Here is a 23,912-nt window from a genome sequence, read left to right on the forward strand (position 1 = left end):
AACAGGCTATGAGCCTAAGAGACCTGTCTGTGCCAGTCACTATCAAAACAGTCTAATGCTACGAGTTTTCCCACCTTGGCAAAAGCGTTGGCTGGTCTCTGGACAGTTCTTATAGACCACAGGATTGGGCGGAGGGGGAACCACATCTTCTTGTTAGGGCTCTAATCTGTACCAATTATTAACTGTTGTCTCTATTTCATCACTTTTTAAAGGGGAAAAAAAGCAGTTTTTAAAGAGCTGTGAGATTTTAAATTGTTCAAAAGAAGTATGCTGGATAATTATAAGGTGTGTTTTAAAGATCTTATCAACATCTTAAAATTAGCCAGTATATACTGAACATCCACTGTATAAAAGGCACATTATGGGGTACTGCAGTAGGTACAGCAGTGATTGAGACAGAATCCTAGCCTTCAGGGAAGAGGTATATGCAGTGTTCTCTCCTTCCAAAGATTACCTAGATAGAGAACTGTTAATAAGAAATATCTTGGTACCGTCTACATTACTCTTGAGATATAAAATATATTACTTCTTATGTCTAAAATGGGTCAGTTGTTTCTAAAACAATTTGTATTAAAGTATTCACATTAAAAATTGGTAAAATACAGAAAAGTAGAGGTGAAAATCATGAATTTTTAACATGATTATGTCAGTTTCTTTCTTGGAGTTTAACTCGATGGGATAACTGCTAATTTTTTTTATCATTGCATAGCTTTGTAAACTTGTTCTAATGATTATATAATTTCAGCATGGGTTAGTTTCTAAGTATGTCAAAAATCTAGCTTTTTTGTGGTGATTATTGTTGTTTTACACAAAATGATTAATAAAAGACTCGAAACTAACCTTGGCTTTAGAAATGCTTTTTAAAATTTAAAATAATGAATGAGTAGCAAGATTACTTTCTAGTGTTTCCTTAAGGTCACCAAAATCACTTAAGTTGCTTAAAATATTGATGGAAATATCAACTACGAACAGTTGACCTAAATTAGAAATGAGTGTTTAATGGTGATATTTATAAAATATGTATATTTTAAAATGCAGTTTCTATTATAAATTATGTTCCTCTATAATAATTTCTCTTTACACTGAATCTTGTTCAGTTTTTATTGTGCAGATAATTTAATCTTACAGCTTTGATCTTTTTTAAAAAATAAAACAGCTATTTGGAGTATGAATTCAGCCATGTAGTTATTACAATGAAATTCATCTTAAATCTACCTAACATCCCTTTAGAAATAAGACCTATTTCAATAGAAGGGCATTTCTTGGTTAGGGTTGCTCTTCCTGAGAGGAGTCTCCTGGAGCAGGAGCCCCTGGGGAGGAGTGAAATGAGCCAGCAGGTGGTCTAAGGGAGGTGCCAGGGAACTGCTGACAGTGCCTGAAGGAAGGGAGGGAGCAGGATGGGAGTGGGGTGGAAAGTCCCTTATTAGCCTGGGGGCTGGGATACCCTGACTGTCTGGAATCCCCCTCCCTTGCAAGAATGCCAGCCAAAGTAGGAAGGAGGGGCTCCAGCCAGATGGGGGTTCCAGTGCAGGAGGAAGAAAGTAGGGTGACCACAACTAAGAAAGCTATCTGACAAGCTTTGAGATCTCCTATCTGGGGAACCCCAGCATAGATAGTAAATCAGTATTACCTTAGAGGAGAGTTTGGCAAGTGAATATATATGATGAATGAATGAGTGACTGAATGAACTGCTTTATCACCAAAGGATCTGGATATTTGTTTCTACTCTCAAACATTTTTTCATTTGTTAACTTTTTATGCCTAATTTTAAAAGAAAATACAATTTTCATTGAACTGTGATTGACTACTTCATATTTATTGAAACCCACACCTTCCAGTACTCCACACATGATTCAGAAAAGCTTACAATAAAAAAAATCAAAATAGAAAAGTGAGTAACGGATGTGATTTCAATTCTCCAAGCCTGTTGTCCTTATCTGTGATGGTAATGATTATAGATGCCTTATCTTGCTGTGGCAGGAATGAAATGAGATCATGTATAGGCATTATTTATCATACAACAAGTACCTAGTTGAGGTTGTATTAAAATTAAGGCTTTAAACTTGAGTACATACACTTTTGCTGAATTCTCAATTTATTTTTCATTACCATTTTATCAGAGAATGATATTTAAGCGATATTCACTTCTAGAGTAGAAGAGATTTTATTCCTTATAGCTGTAAGCTCTATACTATCCAAGATAATACTTTTTTCCTAGAATTTGAATTATTTAATCTTTCACATTTGCACAATCCATGGTCAATCACTCCCAGTAAATTCTTACAGCATTCGTCCACTTTCATGAGGCAAGGAGTAAGTAGGTCTGTATTTGTATTAATTACAAAGAAATTCAAGGGAAGGCTCATCATTATCATCGGTAGCCGGAAATATAATGAATTAGAAGCCCTTGAATTAGACTAAAAGAGTGTGGATTATGTGTGAAAGATTGAATCAGAGAAGGTAAAGATTAATTTTAAAGGGCAGAATTTTGTACATTTAGGTCACTTCAATTTCAGATCAATTCTATGTATGCTTTCTAGAAAAGATATAAAAGACCACCTAGATTTATTGTCTTTAAGTGTGTTTTTCCAAAGCAACATGACAGAGGATGAATGCCAAAACTATTAATGCAGCTACCCTGGACACTAAGCCCCCAAAGAGATGGAGGATTGGAGGATGTAGAACGTGGGCACTGGGTCCAGTGCTGAGATGGGACATATTCATTCTTAGAGTTTCACTACAAACACTCCAAGAATAGAGGATGAGAAGGTTATGTGGACAGGAGAAGGGTGGAAGAGGGTTGAATGGTTGAGGGTAGCTAAAAAAAATTTTTACACTTTATCTCAGGCTACTCCTAAACTCTCCACCAGAAAGAATTAATCCTGCAAGCACTTAAAACTGATGTGAGGAAGATAATAAAGCCTGTCCAGGGTGCAGACATCCAGATTTGCAATTTAGGGTGGGAAGACTTTAGAGACCTTGTCTAACAGGGCTAAAGAGTATCCTTATGGTTTTAAAGTAGTTACATTGTTTTTTGTAAGCATTTCTAGCGTTATATAAGACAAGTCAGGATCTGATGTATTGAACACAGTTGGATCTTATTCTGCCATGTTTGTTTTTAATTCACAATTTTTAAATGGATTTACTGGTCATATTTCTCAGGTCATGGCAAGATTTTTTAGTCTTAAACTTATTTAGCTCAGTCCTTCTAGATCAATGGTTCTCTGCCCTGGAGGTGTAGCAAAATTGTTTGATAGCTTTTGCAAAATTCACATACCCAGCAGCCTCCCCATCAACTGAATAAGAATTGCAATGTGGATGTGGCAGAGGCAATCCAGGTATGCGGGGTTAGAAGAAGCTGTCCTGGTCATTCTGTTGCCACCCTCTCACTTGGAGAATTGCTGATCCGATGAATTCCTTAACATAACTTTGAAAACACAGTCTTTTGCTCAGAACTTCATGAATAAACATCAAAAGTTCACTAAACAAAGTGTAAAGACCATGAGATCTTAGTTATAAGAGTTCATAAATAGAAAAGCACTTTATTGCCTGTATGTATGTGGGCTCCTCTTTTAGCAAGATATGAGCTAGGTGAAATCTATGTGAAAGCTAAAGCAGATTTATTCCAATCGGATGTCAGATAATTTTGCCAGTTTAACTGAGACTCAGTGTTACTTAAACTACATGCTTATTTTTTTGGTTACTGAGTAGTATTGGTCCCACTTGGATCAGCAATTCTCCAAGTGAGAGGGTGGCAATAGAATTATTTAAGCAATTATTTGTTATTTGAGGCTGTTTGCTTAGTATTTACTTGTCACTGTTTTACATGTTAATTTACAGTTACTTAAAACCAGTAAGATTCCAAGGCAAGTAGGGGACCTGTCACTTTGAGAAAAATTTATGGTAGTAAAAATATTTTTTTTTTAAAAAGTCACTGATACACAATGTCCCCCCAGGGTATAAGCCTTGGTATTTATCTATTTTAATTAAAGAGTACTCTGCCTGTCTAGTCGTGGCTAACTTAAAAGAAGTGGGTATCTTGGTGAGAAGTTCACAAGGTTGGTAGCCATAGCTGAGTTTGGTGGATTGACCCAAGCTCTAGTCAGCAGTGGTATATGAATGCCAAGTAGTAAGAATTTCTGGAATGTAGAATTGCACAGCACTGATAAAGTTTGCTTTGTTCCCCTATGTGACTTGACCCATTGAGAAAACGGGTTCCCTAGGAAGTTTTAATAGTTCAAAGTCCTTAGTTAATAAAGAAAAAGGCCACAACATAATTCAGCTTGTTTTCACCTGCTGACTCAAAGATTAACTTTTTTAACCTTAATGGGATAGAGTTACCCTTTGCTTTGAAAAAGTAATTTATGGAGTTCTTCATATTTGTTAGTTTCAGTAAGCATGATGCTTTTTGTGTGGATTTTATTTTTGTTTCGGGTTTGGTATCACAAACTAGTAAGACTTAATGCAATTTAAGAATCTTACGGTAACTTCATCTAAAAACAAATCTCAGGGAAAGGCACACCCACTTTTCTGTATCAACTTAATCTTTCACTAGACTCAGAATGGTTTTGAATTACTTTAGGAAAGTAGTGACTGATGGAGCTTAACCTTCAGTTTTCCTCATTTATTTTCATAAGAGAATGGGAGTGGAATTCAAAACATTCAAATTTGAAGTTAATGTGCGTCACTGTTGTGAGTGATAGGTTCTGTGTTTTTCCAGTGGGAAACTTTGATCCACATACTGATATATGCCTGTGTTATACCTCGTTATTCTTTTCTGTTTTTCTCCTGATTGTTGCTTACTCTTTCAAAAATCAGCTGACTGTACAAGTCCTCTCTGGGAGCAGACTTTAGAGCAAAAGCGATCCATAAAAGCAGCACGTAAGTCTTTCTTTTTTTTTGTCAGAGTTTATAACTTTTAAAGTAGACCTTTTATATTTTCACTGGTAGTCTAAGCTCACTTAACTGCAGTATTTAATGTTAAATGTATGCTTTATGCTGTTAAGATAATTTAGTTTCTGTGTTTGGTCACTTTTGCTTAAAGGATTTTAATTACATAATGCATGTTGAAGTCATGTTAAGTAACCTGGCCACTTGCCTATTTACTTCTTGTGGCTAACAATAATGAATGAAACCGTTTACATATGTTGTCTTAGTATATCACAAAATTTTATAGGAACTAGAAACTCGGTGATGAGTAATAGACATCCATGAGCCTTCTTGTTTGTTTTGAATTTGAGACATTTTCTAGAATATTGCTGTTTGAATGAGGCTTCAGTAATTTACAGAATCGTTGCCTGCACATCTTAGAAACACTTGCTGGGATTACTTCTTCAGGTTAACCGAACAGAAAGCTAAAGAAGGTATATGGCTGTTGACAGTGAGCGACTGTAAACATCCTCGACTGGAAGCTGTGAAGCCATAGATGGGCTTTCAGTCGGATGTTTGCAGCTGCCTACTGCCTCGGACTTCAAGGGGCTACTTTAGGAGCAATTATCTTGTTTACTAAAACTGAATACCTTGCTATCTCTTTGATACATTTTTACAAAGCTTGAATTAAAATGGTATAAATTAAATCACTTAAAAACCGTCTCTGTACATTTTTAGAGGGCTTCAGCAGGGCATTGAAGAGGTGCTCTGTGTATGCATAGAATTTGCAATGTCAAAAAGAAAGTATTTGTGAGAGAAGTAAGGAAATGTGTTATAGTATTTTTATTATTTTTAAAAGTATAGTAGGGCAATATTTCACAAGCAAATCTATGAAGTGATTTGTCCCGCCCTTTCTGCAGTTTCAAAATAGGTGTTTTTTAGACCCATTCACAAAAAGAATCCATTAATGAAACCAAAATTATTTGGGGGAAAAAAGTAAGGTGAAGGGTTAGTTACTTTCACATTACTTGGATTAAACCCCTTTTATTTCCTTATAGGCTTAGTCTTTAAGTAATAAAGTAGCAGCTCTCAGCTTAATAAAGTGTCTATAAAATAAACAAATGCTGATTCAACTAACTCTGTTATTTGAAAAACCTATTCTTCTTTTAGATGATTAGAATAGTATTTTAGGAATTTATGGATACTGTTTCCATTTGGTTGAACTTTTAACTTAGTTTTATGCAATAACTCATATCTCTTAAAAATAATAAATGCGTCAAATTCTGTCCTAAATATATGAAGACAATTTTAAAATTCAGAATCCTGTGGAAGATTTCTGTGATGGATATAATTTCTAATTTGCCTTTTTTGTAAACACATATTTTTCTTATGATGGATTTGTTTAATATTAAGTATACACATAAGTATAGAAATATTAAGTATACACTTAAATAGAAACTAGACACTTTAAAAAAATATGAAGGTGATATCTTTTGTCCTCTAAAACACAGTATTTTATAAATGTATAGTGTTTCCATTAATGTAAAAGAGTTTCTTTTCCCTGTTTAGTACCCATTGGTGATGATGATAAAGAAGTGATACTAAAACAGTATGATCATACCACTATTTAAAATAGTAGGCATTTATACTAATACCTGGGATGGAGAGAAGTATGTGTTAGAAATGTCTTTAAGTTTCCCTCATACATAAAGCTATCAAGTGAAAAAACTCAATTAGTCATGCTGGGCCATGAGAGGTTCATCAACTGCCACTGAAATGCATGGGGCTTGGGGAGGCCTCTGCCAGGCCCTGGGTCTGGAACTGAGGGTAAACTGGAAACACCTAGAGCAAATAACTTGGCTGTTTTTCTGGGGGCACCCAGCCATATTTCCTAGGTAAATGACTATAGGTTTGAAGAAACGGTTAAACTTTTCCTAAATCTTTGACCTTCACTTTCTTTAGGTTCTCTTCCTGTGTTATTTTATATCCTCTTCCTTACCTTACTGCCCTCTAAATTTTCCATTTTTTCACTCTTATCTGGTCATTTTGTTCATGTAAATAATTAGTTATGGGAACTTTTTAATTTGTAAAAATTACAACACTTTTAAATATTTTAAAATCAACAAATACAAACCTCCATAAGCCATTCTGGGTAGTTTTGAACTTAATACCTAGTATTTCTTATGTCTTGTGCCCCACATTTCCACAGTAATAATGTGAAATACTATTTTTAAATAACGTCGGTAGTCCAGGCACGGTGGCTCATGCCTGTAATCCCAGCAGTTTGGGAGGCTGAGACGGGTGGATCACTTGAGGTCAGGAGTTTGAGACCAACCTGGACAACGTGGTGAAACCCTGTCTCCACTAAAAATACAAAAATTAGCTGGGTGTGGTGGCGCGCACCTGTAATCCCAGCTACTCGGGTGACTGAGAATCACTTGAATCTGGGAGTCAGAGATTGCAGTGAGCCAAGATGGTGCCACTGAACTCCAGCATGGGCGACAGAGTGAGACTACCATCTCGCTCTCTCTCTGTATATATGTATGCATGCACACAGATATATACACACACATATGTATATAAAATAACCTTACTGCTCTCTACATTTTCCACTTTTCAATTTTCAACAGTGTGTTATTTATAATTGAAATAAGATCTGGATGCAATGTTTTATTTTACAAAAAAACATAACTTCTAAAGTTTTCAGTATTATGTTTCTACCACTACGTGCACAAAGTTACCATGCATACACTTAGATAAGATAAACTAATATTTAACATAAATTAGAAACCCTTACTAATTGCTTTCATGTTTTTTTCTTATAATTTTTAAAATCTGACGTATCAGCATAATAAAATATCTATAAACTAAAACATAAAATTCTTAAAATGGACTGTAGGAGGTCAGTTACTGAAAATAAAACGCTGTCAAAATGTGTTAGTTAATTGTTATGTGAGTGTTGCTATAAAGTTAGTAATGTTTAAAAAATAGCACCACACTGAGTAATCATCAAAAGTATTATACATTTAGTTTTTATTCATGATTTGCCAAAATAAAAATTGGCACATGCTTGAAAGGGAGATTTCTAAAGGAAGTTAAGAGCTTCTAAAAGTGTCAGTGGTGATTCATTTAAATGATACTTATTTTTCCTGACCTTAAAACTCTGATTTGAACTTGCACTCCATTTTACAATGATGCTGTCTATAAATATTACACATGTATGAAGCCTTTCCTCTACTACAAAATAACTAAAACCAGACGGGAGGACTGTGGAGACAAGGGAAATGCATTTGAAGGCCGTCCTGCATGGGAATTAGTTACCTAGACCTGAGAAACCCCTTTCTATTCAAATTTCTGTCAGAATTGCTCTGTTTTCTTTTACTAACATTTTAGCTAAATATTGCCATTCAAGGGGAAAACAATCTTTCCTGACCGGTATCGATTTTTGGTAGCTTAATTCAAAGTTGCTAGTTTTTTTTCTGTATCAGAAGAGTAACAGAAAGTTAATTGTTTATCTTAATTTTGGAAGCACCTTACTGAAATTTTAAAGGTGGTGCTTAGTGTACTATGTTAACAATCTCACTAAAATAATAGAGAAGACTTTCTTCATGTGGTTCTGTATCATAAAAAGTATTCTGTAGATATGGAAGATAAATTTGCTAGTGTGTGCTGTAGTTGTTTTTGTGCACTGCCAAATACAGAACGAAGCTGATAAATCATTTGAGATTGAGGGTTTTTATGATTATTATTTTTCCTCCTCATTTTTACACCTCCTAATGGCAAAAAGCCAGTAAATAAAACGCAAAAAAAGTAGCCTCTGAATGTGTTTATTATTAGAAATAATAGTCAATGAATTAAATATTATTTAATAGACTTCTATTGTAATGCACAGAGAAGTGTCTCACTAATGTACACTTCTAAAATCTCAATATGAATGTGATGGGCAAGTTAATGTTGCCAAGCAAGTGATGCTAAATCTGCCTTTCCTAATTTGTATACCTCATTATTATATAACCTTAATAATGCAGTACTTTCAGGGTAGAGGCTTTTTGATGCAAATTAAAACAAAGTAGGTTGGGGATTCATTTAGCACAAACACTAAATGTGAACTTACTGTCCCTACAGACTTCAGTGCCCTGAATGGTTAGAGAAATTAATGAAGGAGCTCCATCGAGTGCCTTTACAACTCTTAGTAATATTAGAATCTTTCCACAGCTCTTATTTCAAAAATGATAACATATTTCAGGATGTGAAATAACATATTAGCAAGTGTGTTGGAAAATATAAAATATTCTACAGTATGATAACATATCATCAGCTTGTTATTCTTCGTGTGTTTCCTTGTAGGGCTGGACTACCATTTCTGAATTTTGGAATTTGGTATTTTTTAGTAAACATTTGAAAAGATGAAATGCTTATACCAATAGTCTTTCAGTGAAGGAAAAGTTATGTAAACGCTGAAGAAATGCATGTAGTTAAATATACAAATAAATATCTTAATGCCATAAAACAGTAGCATTTGTAGTCATAATTCCCACAGTCAGTAAAAATATATTTATTTTCAGGATGTGTGATGTTAATGCAATAAAAACATTGTTGGCCTATTTGAATGAAGATTTATTTGCACTGAGTGTAACCCTGCAGAAATGAGTCAGAGAATTGGTAAAAGTTGCAAATCCAAACATTCAACTTCGAGTGTTCATGTTTTGTGCATAATAGATCTTTCTAAGTGCATATCAAAGAAGTGATTTTGCCAAATTTATTACTCTTTAATCATGTTAGATTAAAATTATCTTTAGAATACAAATCTTTAAATGATGGAATGCCTATCTAGAAAATTTAATTTTCAAACATTTGTTCTTTTTGATGTGCTTTCAGTGGCTTTCTTGGCCATATCAGGTATATAGTTGTCTTTCTGCAATTCTCATTCTACTCTTATACCCCAGTGAATCTATGTTTGGCTTAAAATAAATTGAGATGGTCAGATACTGAGTAAGAAATTAGGAAATCCGCATACTGTTAATTCATAAAAACAATAATGTTCATTGAAATAATTAACTTTTCTGCACTTTAACTTCAGTTTCTGGTTTGATTTTATTGATTTCTTATAATTTGACCTAAAATCTCTGTGTAATAAAAAATAAATCATCATGAGTTATTGGAAATTCTAAAATTTTAAGACTATTTAAAAGATAAAATTCAATTTATGAAAATGCAATTTACTGAAAGGTAATTTCTCTGTTCTTTTTGTATAGAATAGAATCTATTTAGGTTGTTGGTACACATGTAATTGTTATTGAATATGTGTGATATGCTAATAGTGAATTAAAACTACTTTCATTCAGTTTACCACCTGAGACAACAGTAAGACTAGTGCTGGAGAAGTTAAGGTTAAGTTTAGAGTTAGAAAACAAGCTCTCAAGGAATTGTAAGAGCAGTCCCATCCCCTGAATCTCAGGATATGGTAGCTCACTTTGGCTGAAGGAAATTTTAAAGTCCTAGGGTGACTAACACTTTTCTAGCACTGTTGATTTTCTAGATTAGAAAAGAATAAGAGAATACCAATGAAGGCAGGACGATTTTTTTTCTTTATTTTATTTTATTTGTTTATTTATTTTGAGACAAAGTCTCACTCTGTTGCCTAGGCTGGAGTGCAGTGGCGTGATCTCGGCTCACTGCAAGCTCTGCCTCCCGGGTTTAAGCAATTCTCCTGCCTCAGCCTCCTGTGTAGCTGGGAGTACAGGTGTGTGCCACCATACCTGGGTAATTTTTGTATTTTTAGTAGAGATGAGGTTTCACTATGTTGGCCAGACTGGTCTCGAACTCCTGACCTCGTGATCCGCCCACCTTGGCCTCCCAAAGTGCTGGGATTACAGGTGTGAGCCATTGCGCCTGGCTGAGTTTTCTTTTTTTCTTTTGAAGAATGATTAATCTGTATCATAGTTTAAGATATTACTTTAGGGCTAATGTGTGTAAGTACTATATTGCCCCTCTTGTGGAGCTTACTCTAAAGAGGTCTTTGTGATCTGATGTATGCCCTACCTACTGCTGTCCCCCTACACTGACCACTGACTTTCAGTTGTTCAGACAACCTTGTTCTATTCCTTCATGTCTCAAAATCTTTGCCTCATCTTTTCCCTCTGCATAGATTGAATGCTCTTATTTTATTCACTTCTACCTCCAAACACATATACCCATGCATACACATAAACACACATGCATATTAATACTTTAGGTCTCAATCCAACTGTCATTTCCTCAGGGGAACAGTTCCTTCATTCCCTTGTCTTCATGCTATGGTCTCCTTCCTTGTCCTGAGACAGAAGTCATCAGGAGGAGCCAACCATGTGCAATTTTGGGGAAAAAACATTCCAGGGAGGGAACAGCAGGTGCAAATGACCAGAGGTATCAGATCAAGTAAAAATTATGAAGTATTCTGGTACAAAATCAGCAAAACAGAGTCAGAGGTAAGAAAAGGCCAGGAATTGTAAAGCCTTGTAGGTCATAATGACAAGTTTGAAATTTACTAGTAGGCATTAGACTAGTATTTGTTATTATGAAATGGTCTTTAAATGTTGAATTTAGTTTAGTTAAATAGTAGGACTGCTATCATTGTGACTGACCCTACCAGAATGTTAGTAATATTTAAAAAATAAAAAGGTCTCCAGCCTGGACAACAGAGTGAGACCCTTTCTCAAAATAAATAAATAAATAAATAAATAAAAATAAAAAGGTGAACAACCGCTTACTTAATAAATATTGAATACCTGTTTGTATAAAGAATGGTGTTAGGTGCTGAAAGGTGCAACGTTGAAGAAACCTTGATCCCTATGGTTACACATAAGAGTGCAAATATGATGGTATGTGGACCAAAGCCCCAACATTACCTGAAATCAGCTACCCCTCTCTGAAAAAGTTCCACAGGAAATAGATGCTAAGGAGAGGAAAAGAAAACAGAATAACATCTCATTACTAAGTAGGACATCTGCTTCAACCCCACTGTAGAATGCTGATGAGCTACACTGGAATTACTCATTTCACACTCCCGTAACCTAGAGCCCTATATTGGGCAGTTCTTTTTATGACATATGTTGAAGAAGAAAGATTATCTGAGAAGATGGAAGAGAAGCAAAAGTTGGGACCTTTCCAGAACACACCTTCCTGCTTGCTTTTGGGAGGAAGAATGTCCCCATGGAAGTCTGCAAATGGCATAACGACCACGTCTGTGTGTCCTTGAACCTTTAACTTACCCACTGGCCAAGAAAATGTCTGTAAACCTGACCCATCATAGCAGTACTCCTCAGTGTGTGTGTTTGGGATGCGGGTGCAGAGTGGAGAAGGAGTAGGAAGAGGGAGGAGGGCGAGGAAGGGTACTGATGTGCACCTTACTCCCTCTGGATGCCAATACTTGCCTTCAGGCAATTTTTCTTGAGGTGGAGTAGATGTATGTGTGAAATCAGTAGTAATGGCGTATGACGTCCTAAGTAGTGCTAATAATAATGAAACTCTGAATGGCATTTTTTGAGTGTATGCTATGTGCCAGGAACTGTTCTAGGTGCTTTACTTGTGTTAGTCATAATTTAATCCTGACAATAGCTCTGTGAGGTAGGTGTCTTCGTAACTTTACATGTGAGGAAACTGAGGCATAGAAAAGCCAAATTATTTGCTCGAGGTTACTCAGTAAGTGGCAGAGAATCTAAAGTAAAGAATAAGGTGCTGAAGATCACAAAAGAAAGAACACTAAGCTGGAAAAGTTGTGGAAGGCATTTGAGCTCTACTTTCCTCAGGTTGAAAACATGAAGATGGACAAAGTATGTTTGGAGAGAAACGTTTGAGTGCAGGGAGGGTATGTGCCATAGAGATTTCCTGGGCTGGCTAGATTGCTGCCTGATTGGCCCCACAGCAGGTAACAGCAAGCCTGGAAGCAATACAGTCAGGAACTGCTGAGAGATTGTGGAGGTTTTGAAAACGTTGTATAAAAATATCTGTAAGCTTATTGCAAGCTACACTTTTAAATAGCGTTGAATTATAGGTTAAAGTTATTATGCAGACATGTTCTGCTTCCCTTGAAAGCTGGAAAGCAAGGGGCAGCTCTCACTGCATCTGTAAATAGGCTGCTGTCTGTTTTTCTTTCTTTTTGTGGTTGTAAAGAATCATTCATGCCAGCGTAATGAGCTTCAGCAGCTGTTAAATGAAATTATATATTCTGTTCAACTAGGGCCTTCTAATGCTGCCATTGTCTCCTGGCCATCCTGGTGTCTTCTCTAGTACTGAGATACTTCGGAATCACAATGGTCTGAGTTGTTCTTAGTCCAGGAGATTCTGAGGTTTGGGTCAGACTGGGCCTGTAGAGTGAGAAGCTATTTTGGCAAAGGTAGCCATAAAGGGATGTTATTTTTCTGTATCACAGCTGCCCTCTTCAGCAAGGACTATGAGGAATGCTAGAGGGAAACTATTCACAATTTTCTAAAAAGGTTTTTTTAAAACGAAATTATTATTTATCAAGTTATATACAGCATGACTTTTTGTCTTCCAAGTAGAGAACTTAACCAAATTCATAGACAGTTGAGGCTGAGGGTGTTAAATGAGACTTGGCACTTCTTTTGCTTTGTGATGTTTCTTCATTCCACACCTGTCATTCTTGGAGCTTCCTGGTCAGCTCTTGTAGTATAAGTTTGAAGATTTTTAAATCTCAATCTATTACTGCTCTAAATTCAGACTTGAACATTGAGTCTTTTAAAACTATTTCTCTGAGTTAATTGTTTTCCTCTAGTGCATTCTAAAAAATGTCAGCTCCCCATGCACCACCAAGAAATCACTCTTCATTCTGGTACCACCAGGCCCCACTCTGGGTCTCTGATGTGCAGGAGGCTCACCTCTCCTGGACTATGCTGTGTGGGTTCTGTCCCTGTCACTGGTGGTGGGTGGAGTTATATCAAGGCACTTTTTGATGGAAAGGAAGTAATCCTGTTTGGGACTAACTGCACAAGTCTCATTGCCTTGGAGTTATGAAACTCTGTGCTTTTTTATGCACAGAATTTCCCTCTCTCCAAACACCTAATTCTCTCTCCTCCTCCATTGAAAAAAGGTTTATATTTTTCCACAAACATTTCTGCTGTATATTTATGAAAGGAAAACAAAATATTTACTAGGCATTATTTGAATATGTACCAGTTAAAAAAGGTCTGTGGCTTATGGGTTACCATACATAACTACTAAAAGGCAAATCCTGGTGAAGTGTTAATTTAACCAATTAAATTATATTTAAGAGTCTAAATATAAGGGAACCAGAGACTAAGCACAGGAAACATATTTGTATGAGGAGATGTGTACAGATATAAATTCAGTTTTATATATTTTCTATTTCTTTACATCCCTGATTTCTATAGGAACCTTCCATAGATGGCTAGTTTGTTATTTATAAATTTGAGCTGTTTGCACAGTAGATGTTACTTTATGTTATTCTAATTATTCATTACATCTGTCTGCTTTTAAAACTATAGCAATATATACCTGCTCTTATAATCTCTTCACTTTTATATCTGACTTTTGAAAGGAAGTTAATTTCAATGAACAGTGATGAGGAAAATCTCCTTGAAGACTAAAACACTGCAATAAAAAGAGAAAACCATGAGAGATTTCCATATCTTGGTCTCTGTTTATATTACTAAGGAGATGTTAAAAATATCGTTTGGAGACTATCTTATATTCTATAACTAGAGCATAACTATCTGCTGACACATAGGCCACTTCTGAAATATTGCTTAATAACACATTTTCAAATACCCTGGTGCCATCTCAGGCAAATTAATCTCTGAACTAACAAGAGTCTTTTCTGTGCTGCACAGATCTTCTCAGAGATATGTAATAAATGATATGTATTCAAGGACTGCTGCAGTAATAGTATTTATGTAGCTTGGCTAGAAACATTTGCTCTCTTAACAGTGGGCATTTAAGATGAAGACTGTCCCTGGCATTGTGTAGCACAGTAGGAACATTGGCCTGCTGACTAAACAAATATGATTGCCAAAGTGAATTATTAAATTCCAACTGGCCTCACTTGCTAGAGAATTTCACTCCTTTTTCTCCCACACAGCTTCCTACTTTTTATTAAAGGAACAGTTTTCAACTCTTGCAAATAATTGCAGTATTTTGCTAGTCATTACTACAGCAGTTTCCCACTGTTTATATTTTAAAACTAGCACTTGGATTAGTCCCGTTGAAGCAGAACAAATAACTGTGTGTGCATCTGTGTAAATATTTATCAAAAATTGCTTTATTAAAAGTCCCAGTGAACTTTTGTTCTAACTGCTATACCTTGTGTCACTTCTGAGACAATCACATCATCAAGCTGCTGTTACTTTACAAAACATGGGTGACTTCATTTCAGTATTTCCTTCAGAGGACTTATTTGGGAGACTCCCTTCCAATAGAGGAAGTGGGTTGATGAGTGCTGGTGTTCTCATTCCAGATCCTTCACATGTCTGAAAAGCTGCATCCTTTGTAGAAAATAGATCTGTGTGTGTGCCAAAGTACAACCCTGATGTTCATCAGGGCAGTGGGAGGAGGTCATATATTCCTTGTCTGTTTGAGCAGTAATCCTCCCATTTGGCAGGAATTTGAGAGGAAGTATTTAACAATGGAATTTTATAAAATTTAATGTAGCAAAGACTTTTTATATTTGAATGGGTCTAAGGAAGTTTTCTTTTTCTCCCTCCGATAAGTGGAGGGTGTTTAAGGGTAATGGTGTCTATGAATTTGTTGGGAAGATTTGGCTGTTTTATTGGACCTTCTGGAATAATTTGCTTTCATTTTATCATTTCCATGAAAGGTAGTCCTCAGAAGAAAAAAATGTGGTCTCTTAACTTCATACCAATGTTAAATGTTTTGCTTAAGGGGAATTAGTGAGGAAATAACAGTCTCAGGAAGTTTGAAAACTGTGATTTTACTCAACAACCATTGCTCTTTTAATGTCTCCAGCCATGCCAGAAACTATGAAGTTATTTTCTTTCACACATGCACTGTAAGACCTGGTATTTTAGAAAGCTTTAAATATAAGTAGCTTTATCTTGAAAATAAAAATTGTACATAGTAGGGGAAAAGATGTTCTTATCATCATCCCTTGCTTCCAGTCACATGATGTCTCCAGTGGAGTTGCTGACGACACAAATTTCCCTAAGTCTAGCACACCCAGATAGTGTCAAATAGTTGGTTAGCAGTTACTGCAGAAAGTTAGAGGACATCTGAGAAACAAAGGTAGATCCCTTTCTCCAAGAACTACTAGGTTTATAGGTCTAGAATAAAAGAAAGGTTTAGGTCTTCATTAGCCAGTGACCCAGGCCATCATAACACAGAGCAAAAGTTACCTCTCTGTGTTTGAAGTGTTTGAGTGTCTGCTGGGAAACATAAGAAGGAAAAAATAATACCACCAATGTACTTTTATTATATACTTTATTTAGACTTTATTAATTTCTAGTCTTTAAAACAGTAACTTTAAGGAGATTTACTTGGTATAGGATCATCATAACATCATAAATTCTTTCCCTTGGTAGGAGCATTAAATTACTTGGTCCACATCCTTATCAAATGGTAGCCCCACCAATTGGTCATGCAGACGATGTTTGGATATCTTCTGAGTCATATCATTACTGACACCATATTTTATGTATATAAAATTCATTCATTCACTTGATATTTTTTGAGCCCTTACCCACATAAATATATGGCAAATAGCAATGCAGTCTCTTATTTCAAGGAGTTGACAAGTTACAAGAAGACAAAAATGGAGGCAGTGATTGCATGAGAGAACCTGTGGTAGAGGTGCTGTTGAGAGTTTTAGAAGGGGTGGACGGAGAAGGTCTTTTGAGCTTAGTGTGAAAATCAGTTCAAAAAGAAAGATTTGAACATACTGAAACACAGCAGATCCTGGGCCAAGGTATCAATGGAGCAGACAACCCAGAAAGCTACAGAGCATGTGCAGAGGATGGAAGTGTGGAGAGCGGAGCCCTCAGGAAGAGCTGGTGGAATATGCTGCCCAAGTCAGCGCGAGAAGACGACCGCGGAAAGAACCTGCGAACGTGGGGGAATGGGACATCTAAAGGTGGGCAGAGGAAGATGCTGCAAAGAGGCATCAAGGAGGGTGGCTGAAAGGAGCCTCTAGAGGAGGAGGAAGAGGAAAATGAGGCTGGAAATGTGAAGGGAGAAAGACCACAGTATCAACAGCTGTGAAGACCAAGGAATTAGCCTAGAACAGAAGGAGAGGTGTCTTTCCTGTGAAGAAGAAAGGATGAGTGGACGTTAGAATAGATTTCATCTGGGAAGCAGTAATGTAGAGGACAGAATGTACTTCATGAAGTAGGAAGTGAGGTAGGTCACACCTGAAGGGGATGAAAATAGGGAAGAGATGGAGGTTTGGAAAGGCTGCTGCAAGCGTTTAACAGAAACAAAAACATGCTGGCTGTGGAAGAGACTCTGTGCTTCACTGAAGGCCAATTGAGATTAAAGGCCACAAATTTGGGGTGGCATGCATCCACTTGGTGGCATGATTTTTTTTTTCTAGTGTTAAAAGTTCAAACATAGGTGCAAACAGGAAATATATCGTGCACTGGAGACCCCACCTGAAAAGGAAATGTGCCATCGTTGGGTATCTAGTGTACCATACCTGTAAAGAATAACATGATGCTGGTATTTTGGTAAAGTATACAAATTATACACCTGCCTTATCTAGAAGCAGCAGCAGCCCTTCCCTCCTCCGCTGTCTCCACTACATCCTCCCATCAGCATTCCAAAGTCTTTGGTTGTGCCATGACCTCAGAGTAATCAAAGCCCACAAATCTGGCTTGGCTCTGTAGTTAGGGGATATCTCATCTCTCTGACCTCTTAGGCTCATTTCCTTCTTTTCTTAGGCTTTACAGATGGACCTGTACACTTCAATGCTTAATTATGTACAGTAATGCCTGATTTATTTGACCCCATTCGGGAATGAGCTAATCCCCACAATTAAATTTTTCAGATACATGAATTATATTTCATTTAAAACTAAAACAACTAACCAAACCAAAAAGACAGTTTCTAAAATGTATTTCTATTACTTGATTTCTCTAAAGAGAGTAATGGACCTTATTTACAGCAGATTATTGATGACTTAAGGCCATGGTGCCAAACATCAGTTAATGGGCTACACCTGTTGAGTATAATGAACCCTCTGGTTTTTGTTTTTTTTTTGTTTTTGGTCGAGGTTGGGGGACTTGGGCTTTGGGAATTCTGAAGGCTCATTGCCTTGATAGTTGAGACTGTCAAATCGTGTCTTTTATTACATTGTTCTGTAATTGCTAATCTTCCTATGACTAAATAGTACCTTAAAAGCAAGGATTATGCCTGATTCTCCTCTATTCCCCACTTTTCTGTTGCTGCTTAGAACAATGCCAGTAGAAGTTCCATAAATACTTGGTTGATTTCTAAAGATAGCACAGTTCTCTTAATGTTGGCTAAAACCACATTAGCTTTTTTTGTGCGTTTTTTTTGTTTTGTTTTTTTTTGGTTTTGGCAGACATCTGTGTTACTCAGGTTGGCCTTAGTGTCACAACTCCTTCCTTTCTCACATGAATTGCTGTTTTGCCCCAGTTGGTGCTTTTTTCGCCTGTTACCGGAATTGAAGTAGGTATTTACATTTATCCCTAAGACTTCACAAGAGCTGCCACTGTCACTTTTCCCCCCATAGGAAATTTCTTAGAAATGCTGCCTATAAATTAGTTTTAGCCCATTGTGCTAATCTGTCATAGATTTTTGGGGGGTTCTTGATTCACTCTTCCAAAATATGCACTGCCTTCTTTAATGTCAAATTTGGAAAACCTTATTTTCCTCTAGTTTAAGATAGTAATATAAATTAAAATATTGTATAGAAAATGTCCAAGGAAGTTCACAGCTGTAAAGACTGATTCTCAACACTCTCCTCCAGCTTTATAATCTATAGATCATCAATTCCTTCAGTTCCTTTTTTATTTTTTATTTTTTCTCGAGGCAGAGTCTTCCTCTGTCACCCAATCTGGAGTGCAATGGCACAATCTTGGCTCACTGCAACCTCCACCTTCCGGGTTCAAGCAATTCTCCTGTCTCAGCCTCCTGAGTAGCTAGGATTACAGATGCACGCCACCATGCTCGGCTAATTTTTTGTATTTTTTTTTTAGTGGAGATGGGGTTTCACCATACTGGCCAGGCTGATCTCAAACTCCTGACCTCGTGATCCACCGGCCTCGGCCTTCCAAAGTGCTGGGATTACAGGCGTGAGCCACCATGCCCGGCCCATCAGTTCCAGGGAGATTGTGAAATCTCCCTGGCTGTATTCGGATTCAGACTAAATTTCCCCACGTGGACATCTTGAGAGACTTAGTCATATAGACTTTGCCTAATACATTTTCTCTTTCTGCCCATCTAGTAATCAGATAAAAAGGGGAGGAAATAAAAATTAACACTCATGTTAAATAAACATCTGCCCACCTTCTCTCCTAACTTCTCGGAAAAGATAACCGATAATTGCTGATCCAAGACAGAGGGTTTCAGACATTTGTTTATTCACTTAATAAATATGTATTAAGTTGTTACTCTGAACCAGACCCTATACTGAGAGTTTAGGATACAGCTGTGAACTAGTTAGATGTAGCCCCAGAAATGGCCGTTACTGCCTGGCTCTCAGAGAGACTGAAGGGTTGGGTGAGATTGTAAAGCAGCTTATTGTGAGTAAGTGGTACACAGACTAGAGCTGGGAAATAGCATGTGCAGAAGTGGAAGCTTTTCAAGTTCCTGAGATTTTAAAATCAAATTCAATGTTGAGGTCTAGATGGATTGGGAAACTAGTTGAACTATGTAACAGATAACCCCTAAGAAACTGAAGTTTGGAGTATCTTGTTTCCTAAAACATTTAGTACTAATAGACTTTTCAGGCCAGTAATTCAAGCACATACTAGCAAGAGCTTCTTTCACATAACTGGTTAACATGCTATAAAAATGGCACTGTCATCTGAAGTAAATGTCTTTGAATTTACAACTGCAATATCAGAATTTGGACTCTTTTGCCACAGAGGGAAGAGGAAGCCCAGGAGAACAATGAATCCGTTTTTTTTTTCCTACATTGCCTACATTTAACATTTTTTTTTTTTTTTTGAGACGGAGTCTCGCTCTATCGCCCAGGCTGGAGTGCAGTGGCCGGATCTCAGCTCACTGCAAGCTCCGCCTCCTGGGTTTACGCCATTCTCCTGCCTCAGCCTCCCGAGTAGCTGGGACTACAGGTGCCCACCACCTCGCCTGGCTAGTTTTTTTTTGTATTTTTTTTAGTAGAGACGGGGTTTCAACGTGTTAGCCAGGATGGTCTCGATCGCCTGACTTCGTGATCCGCCCGTCTCGGCCTCCCAAAGTGCTGGGATTACAGGCTTGAGCCACCGCGCCCGGCCCATTTAATATTCTTTTAGAGAATTTTCAAAGAACTGCTTATGCAATACCTATCTCCCAGTGTTTATACAGAGGGAGAAATTAATCATTTTTAGAAAGTCCTTTATTTGGGTACGTATTATACCTAGGCTGACTCTTATACTGATTTTCTAAGTTAATCATATCCTATGCACATATCTCAAAAAGGCTGAGGGTGAAGAAACAAGATCATCAGCCCAAGACCCCTATTTAACCCTAACTGGGTTCCTTTTCCTATTTTCCAGTGCTTATCCCTGTATCTAAAGTTGAGTAGCCCCACTAGGAAAGACTGGGAGAGAGGAATATTTAATCACCCCTTGGAGCTTGCTCCCTGCAGGAGCCTACTTCTAGGTACTCAGCTTCCCTTCCACTCTCTAGGGATCCTGTAGACCACAGTGTTTGTGCTCAAACACAGAAGCTTCATGTGAGAAAAAAGTTTCCTTTTCTCCACTGATATATTCTTCCTCTTTTTCTTTATATGATTTCCTGCTGGTCTCTTTAATCCCCAGGCTTCTTTCAAACTCCTGTTTCTCTATATAGTAGCTTCCTGTACAAATGTATGTCACATTTATATGTGGAAACTTGCCTAAATAAAATTAGGCAGATGTGTGCTGCCAGATATACACATATGACTCACCCCCTCACCCCCACTTGCTTCATTTAGTTTCCTGGACAGATACCACTTTACTAAGAAAGGCCTTACCTGACCACCACCTCCATCTAAAATAGCTCTCCTTCAGACTGATCATTTAGCTTACTGCACTTCCCCTTGCAGCAGTTGTCACCACCTGTGAAATTATATAATATCTTAATTAATTGTATTTGACTCCATGAATGCCAGGATATCACGGACTCACTGCTGAGTCTCTATAGCCGAGAACAGTGCTGGTACATAGTAAGCCTTTAAATTCTTTTACACAAAGAAGAACCTATTAAATTTTGTCAGTTAAGAAACTTGAGGTTTATCTTAATGACAGAGTTGCTATTATCACCACCATCTGTTTTAAAGTTGAGTATACTAAAATTCATAGCCTGCTCAAGGTCACACAAGTAGTTAAGTGGAGCCAAGATTCAAACATAGATCTCCTGACTCCATTCATATGACCCTATAAACTATCTCAAAAAAAAAGATACATTAATATAAATATTTATTGATATGTCTTTGTAGAGAAAGCATAATAAGCATAAAGGCCAATGTGTTAAACTTTATCACAAGCAACCCTATTGGAATATGTCAACTTATCAGAATGAATAAGGCCAGAATATCAAGTATAAATGAAGCCTGTAGTTAACTGAAAGTTGCATATCAATCAGGCACTCCAGTTTCTCTCCTCAAACTCCAAATATTCAATGAGTAAGATAAGAAATGGCTAATTTGATTTTACTTTTCATTTTTTTGACCTAATTCTGAGGTGACTACTCACTGCTAAAGATTTAACTAATGTTGCTTAATTTTTTATCCCTCTGGGGAGACAGAAGAGATGATTGGGAAACACATGTTTGAAGTTTGTAAGTTCTGCTGCTTTCAACCCCACAGATGTCTCTTACTGCCCACTTGGGCCCTGGTGATTAAGCAACTAGATTTGGAGCCAGTCAGGCTTTTGTTTAGACATTTTAACTTTTTCTTGCTCTCCTTGCAAACTCCTCAGCCTTCAGACTGGTTGGAAAGTAAATGTACAATTTTACATAAATTTTCAGGTAAAAGGATTTCAGCTTTTTCTCAAAGATTTTTTGTTTGGGAGGAGGCAGATTAGACTGAATTCAGAGTCTTGATTTTGCAAAGGTAACAAAAGACATGTTCTTTTATAAGACTTTTCATCATAAGTTTATTTTATTCAACAAGCAAAATTTAATATAATGGAATAAAGATCTGTGATAAATCTGATCTGTGTGGATAATCACAATTAGAAAGACTTAAAGATTAAGTATCGAAACAAACTAAAATATTTTAATACTAATTTGTAAAAAATTCAGCACATTTTTCTTCTTTGCTTAATTCTACTGGGTCCTGTTTTTCATCAAAACATTCTGTCATGTTAGTATACAATAGCCAAAAAAAAAAAAAAAAAAAAAGCTGCACAAGGGAGCCACCCTCAGTGCTGCTGAAAAGAAATCATTGTCAGAAGTTGTATTAGAATATAAGGAGTCTCTTATTCAGGTTTCCCTGAATATAATCAGCTACCTGAGAAACTTTTACATTCTTGCTCCTATTTTAAAAGCAAAGTCAGTTATTGTGTGGCAAGCCAACATCTTTGGTTTGATCTACCTAAAAAGAGCGTTACATCCATTATCTAAGTCTCATCATTGTGAGACTAGATGCTGTCCTCTCCTTTGTCTTAAAAATTGTTGAAACGTTGGGAAAACCATAACAAAAATTCGTCCACAAAAATGATTCACAATCTTACTATTCAAAGCCAAATATTTTAGTTTTTGCCTGTTACCTTCCAATACCTGTCCATTTTTGTGCAAATGTAATCATGTGGGTATGCTGAAAGTAGTAGTATGTGCTTTTTTAAAAAATGTATACTACACATAGATATCATATTAATCACTTAAATTACTGTATTATATCCACATACCACATTGTATCAAATTACTGTTAAAATTGTTTTCATTTTGATGACTAATACTCCCATATAGTATTTTGGTTGCTGTCACTTTATTTCCTTATGATAAATTACCTTAAGCAATGTCACCAAGTCAAAAGCAGTGAAGCTAATAAAATTCTTTGTACTGCAGCCATGCCTACATTGTCTATATTATATATTAAATGTTGCTAATGTAGTAGTTGCAAAACGCTAACTCAAAAAAATTCATCGGCTTGAATTTTTAATTACAAAAAAGTAGTTACCTCTATATTTTATTTGAATTTCTTCTTCAGAGATATATCTCTGAAATGAAGCAGAGATTCTTGATTTCGTTTTTGCATATTGAAATGTTGATAGGCAAGGATTGATAAAGACATTACATGACCCCCAGAGAATTAACTTGAAATCCTATATAGTTCCCCATGAAGTTGTAAGAGGCTGTAGAATATTCAGATACATCTGAGCCTTGTGTACTTTTAAAATATCAATCAATATTAATATCAAGCTTTTAGAACCAAAATGTACTTCCTTTCATTTATACTTTCTCTGTGTTGTGCATGTTTACATAGATGCTTAAAAAAGTAAATCTGAGTATAGATCTAACTCTTGGGTGAGTTTGAGCAAGTTTAAGTGTCAGCTTCCTCTTCTGTGTGGAGTTATTTGCGGCGTTATGATAATTAGCACTTAGCGCAGTGCTTGGAACGTGGAAATCACTGAAAAATGTTAGCTATTAATATTATGAAAGCCTGATTAATCATTAATCCAGAACTGTTTTAGCATGTGGTTTATTCAGGTAATTCAATGGAAGAACTATTTTTACATTTTAATTAGTACATTTTCTTTTTCTAACTATTTGGAGAATTTATAATACTCAGTTTTAACAGTAATTGATGGAATTACAGCTGTAAACATGTTGTACCAGCTGTGTTTTCTGAAGCAAATCTAAGTGATAAAAGCATGTTGTCATCATCACCAAGTACATATAATCCTTAC

At 36.5% G+C, this 23,912-nt stretch overlaps 1 non-coding gene across 1 annotated transcript; it reads left to right on the plus strand.

Annotated features, from left to right (window-relative positions):
* The first annotated feature begins 5,384 nt into the window (after positions 1-5,384).
* MIR30A (microRNA mir-30a) lies at positions 5,385-5,455 on the plus strand. The gene has a single exon (NR_032001.1). It is a non-coding gene; the product is annotated as a microRNA mir-30a (primary transcript).
* The last annotated feature ends 18,457 nt before the right edge of the window (positions 5,456-23,912 follow it).

This window comes from Macaca mulatta, chromosome 4 (assembly GCF_049350105.2).
Source record: "Macaca mulatta isolate MMU2019108-1 chromosome 4, T2T-MMU8v2.0, whole genome shotgun sequence".
In the NCBI taxonomy this organism is placed as follows: domain Eukaryota; kingdom Metazoa; phylum Chordata; class Mammalia; order Primates; family Cercopithecidae; genus Macaca; species Macaca mulatta.